We start from the raw sequence: 4,808 nt of genomic DNA on the forward strand, positions 1-4,808 counted from the left end.
TGTGTTTTTTGTTTGTTTGTTTGTTTTTTACTACCTGTACTGCTTCCTATATATTCCACCTAGTGCCTGCTGTATTCAATGCACTCTCTTCTACTGAACATGACTAAATTATCTGATGTTGCCAAATAACAACAGTTCCTGAGAACCTTTAGCTGGCTTCAGGATTGAAAAAATAAATAAAATCTGAAGGCTTCAGCAAGACATGACAAACTAAATACCAAACACTGACAGTATGTTGTCAGCTTCCCAGGCAAGAAAAGACAAAGCCAATTACTAATTTTTCCAAGTAACAGGTGTGACTCATCTAACTTTTGCTTTTCACCAGGATTTAGTTCCGTAGATACAAGACTGTTGGCAGATCACTTTGAAAGTGGCATTTAAATGGCATTTAAATATCAGTCAGATCTAAGCTCCAATGGTTAAGGTCATCTACTTCACTGTTCTCACTGTCTCTAGATTAGATTCTACTAATCCTCTTTCATGTATTCAGTAACCACTTTGGGACACGTCTCTTCCACACCTCCCTCTTATCCTTGCCTAGAACCCCATCCAATCTACTTTTTTGAAGATAACACAAAAGGAGAACAAGAAAATGTTGCTGTGTAGCAGATTATATAGTATCCTATTCTTTTTTCCCCCTAGCATCCTATTCTTCAATTTCATGCCCTTCTGCAAAATAAATAAATAAAGTTACAGGGCAGCAGTATGAGAGACACAGATTGAGAAATGTGCACATGTGTTTGACCACCTTTGATCTCACTGAGTCACCACTCTAGAGGTCATCCCTGGTGGCAACAGTGGCCACATTCTCTGCTATTCCTATTGGACGGAGTCCCCATGGGATGAAACCGGGATTTGGATGTTACTGGAGTACAGTGAGATGACAGCGCTTCCAGTTTTCTCCTGCACTCTCAGCTTTGCCTGACTGTTGAGGAGCCTTCTAGAAAAAAGCTCAAATCATACCCACTATTTATATGTGGGTATGTTTTTTAAAAAATATATTTTATTGATTTTTTACAGAGAGGAAGGGAGAAAGATAGAGAATTAGAAACATCGATGAGAGAGAAACATCGATCAGCCGCCTCCTGCACATCTCCCACTGGGGATGTGCCCGCAACTCAGGTACATGCCCTTGACCGGAATCAAACCTGGGACCTTCCAGTCCACAGGCCGACGCTCTATCCACTGAGCCAAACCGGTTTTGGCATATGTGGGTATGTTTGAGGAGCTGGGGGAGCATAGGCAAGGGAGGATCAACAGAGGCAAATTGCAGGCAGGACTATAGATTCCTATGAGAGCACTCATCAGAAAGGAAAGTGTGTAGTATGACCGGCCACACTCAGCCTCAGGGCTGGAGCGCTGATTGGCATGGCCGTTCTGGGACCAGCATGGGGGCTGCTACCTAAACTGTCCAGACCTAGTTACTCCCCATTGGTGCCTTGCACATGTTCTAGCGAGGAGGGAGGGGGGCAGGTTAAGGCTGCCTGGAACACTGAAAGAACTGTTTTTGATACATCTGAGAGCCATCAGAATCCAACGGTGTGAGTTAATGTGAACATGGGTTACTTGGGTGTGGCAATGGTTAGAATTACCATGAGATGTTTCTCATAGTTTTTCTTGACTTTATTTTCTCTCTTGATGAAAATTTTGCCAATTTCATAAAACATGGAATCCCACAGGCTTTACAATTTACACAGCTGATTGCTGTGTGCTTTTGACAGCTCTGTCACATTTGTCATGGTGTTTCATTACTTTTTCCCTGGCATATTGGGAGGGCATATGAGGATGTTATTGTTGGCTGGTGGGGTGGGCCTGTGGTCCCTGCTGCTCTCCCAGCATGTTTATGGTAGTGGCATCCCTCTGGTACAATGGCAAACAGAAGAGAGAAAGCTATTCTTACCCTCTTCACAGGAGACAGCAAGAGCTGTGTTGCTGCTAGCCCCGAGGGAACCTTTATCTGAATGAGGAAAAAGTCATCTCCTGGGGCAGTCACAGCTCCTGGGGGCATGGCTTGGTACCCTCGTCCAAATGGAAACCGAGCTTCTTCCTCCTGGAGAACACATGTGAACTAGTCGTTGGTACCTGCCGGGAGCCGGTCAATCCTTGCTGCTTGACACAGTCGCTGCAGGGAAGAAACATCTGCACAGCATATGTTTCAAGGGACCTGGCGTATATGGCATACTGTTCTTAATATGTTTGCTCCCCTTCTTGGCTCTATGTGTTCTAACCAAGGTCACCTCTCCGAGAAAGGTTGTTTCCCCAGGTAGGGATTTTTCCCTGAAGCTAGGGAGGGAATAAAACCCCTGAACTAAATGCCAGGTGGGTAGTTAATCACTTTAACTACGAACAATCACCCTTAAGCTACATAATCTTTACTCCCTGGAATGGAGATAAGAAATACCCTAACTTTTGGAATAGAAATTGACAGGATTAAAATCAACTGGTATAAATACAGATGTAACAAGACAACAGAACACAGAACCTAGCAAAAGAACCTGGCTGAAGAACCTAGAGACAGGACTTGGCTGGAGATCCTACACAGAACCTTGAGACAGAACCTAGGGAGAGAACATGGCAAAAGATCCTGGACAGAACTTGGCTGGAGAACCTAGACAGAACCTGGTGACCGAACCTGACTGGAGATCCTGGATAGAACCTGGATGGAGAACCTAGCGAGAGAACATGGCCACAGAACCTGGCTGGAGAACCTGGACAGAACTTGGCTGGAGATCCTAGCCAGAACTTGGCTGGAGATCCTGACCAGAACTTCACTGGAGATCCTGACCAGAACTTGGCTGGAGATCCTGGCTGGAGATCCTGGCTAGGGCTGCTGATCACTGAACACTGTCTCCGTGTCATTCCTTCTTCGCCGACTCCATCCACACCTTTGGGAACCCCTGGACCCGCTGGGGTTGGACCCCAGCAGGTACCCATGTGTGCCCTCATGGAGTGCACTTGTGCACCAAACAACCTACACAATACACAGCTGTGCAGAATAGCACAACTGTATGCACTGTTCATGTCAGAGAAGCTCATGGGCACATCTCTGAATATAGCTCTGAGGGGAGGTCCAGGAAAGGAAAGAGGCACAGGCATCAGCCTAAGCAGCAGCATGGCCACAGTGGTCCAGATAAGTGGTATCCGTGTTAGTGGCAGCGCCTGGAAAAGCCTGTCCCCAGATTTTGCTGAGGAGCTGAGGTCCTTGGAACTGCCTCCCAGCCCCAGGAGGAGGACAGAGGGGGCTATGGTGCTTCCTTGGGCTTAGAGGAAGTGACTGTGCAGCAGCTTCCACCGCCCAATGCGGCCAGGGCGTCCTGGCCTGGGCCCAGTACCGACCGGGGACCGAACATGCACCCTGGGTATGTGCCCTGACCAGGAATCAAACCCACCACCTTTTGTCTTACAGAACGCGCTCCAACCAACACAAGACCCCTCAGGAGTTCTGGCCACTGACAAACTGCCCCCTCCCCAGTCAGGACCTCTTGGCAAGACTGTAACTAGTGATGTTTATACAACCAAAGACTCTATTTTGTGGTTTCAGGAAAATAAAATTGACTAAGACTGTGTTAAAAAAAAAGAGAGAGAGAGAAAGCAAGCCAGCCTCAAACATGCCAACAATGACCACACCCTGGAGTAGGTGGCACATTAGAATGAAAAACACTGGGTCCCAGGATGAACAAGTGGAGCAGAGCAGATAGATCCTCTCATTGAAAGACTGTCTGTTTTGCTAAACATGGTAATTTGTCAGGGATGCAAGATTGGAACTAGAAACTGAGATAAAATGTATTCCTCCGAATAATGAAGGGTTGAGGAATTTGCATGGGGCTCTGGGAAGGGAGAGTGAAGAGTAGCAAGGCTGGAGACTCAGGCGAGGGGTGGAAAAGATCAGCATTGGCAGAATGAGAGAGAGAGAGAGAGAGAGAGAGAGAGAGAGAAACTGGGAAAAAGAACCATGATGTAGGGGGAATTTCCAAGTGAATTGCTGCAATCTACATGATGTAAATCATGTCAGCCCTTCTGTAAATTCTGCTTGTTCACTAAGACCCTGATATGAAAAGATATAAGGTGTATGAATTTGAATAATGCAGGGTAAAAGCTGAATTACACAGAGCATAAAAAACAAACAAAAACCCAAGCAAGGAAAGTGAGAGGCAGTACCAGTGATTAACAATTCTAAAATTTCAAATACTTTTCTTTTTAAAAAAAATATATATTTTATTGATTTTTTTACAGAGAGGAAGGGAGAGGAATAGAGAGTTAGAAACATCGATGAGAGAGAAACATTGATCAGCTGCTTCCTGCACACCCCGTACTGGGGATGTGCCCGCAACCAAGGTACATGCCCTTGACTGGAATCGAACCTGGGACCCTTCAGTCTGCAAGGGAGAGGGAGTGAAAGATAGAAACATCAATACTGAGAGAGAATCATTGATTGGCTGCCTCCTGCACTCCCCCCACTGGGGATCGAGCCTGCAACCCAGGCATGTGCCCTTGACTGGAATCAACCAGGAACCCTTCAGTCTGCAGGCCGACACTCTATCCAGTAAGTCAAACCGGCTAGGACTCAAATATTTTCTTTAGTAATTAATTGTATAATTTAAAAATGTATACTGGCTTGTCATAATCTGAGAGCTACCATTCACCCAATTATTGAGTACCGATTATTGCTATAATAATTGCTAGCAGTTATTAATTGCTTATGAGGATTCAAAATGGAGAGATTTCTACTAGTTGAGAGTAGGGAAGGCAACATGGAAGAAGCTGTATTTGAGTTGGGTCTTTTTAAAAAATATACACATATTTTTATT

The sequence above is a fragment of the Myotis brandtii genome, unplaced genomic scaffold (assembly GCF_000412655.1).
Source record: "Myotis brandtii unplaced genomic scaffold, ASM41265v1 scaffold220, whole genome shotgun sequence".
NCBI classification, from domain to species: Eukaryota; Metazoa; Chordata; class Mammalia; order Chiroptera; family Vespertilionidae; genus Myotis; species Myotis brandtii.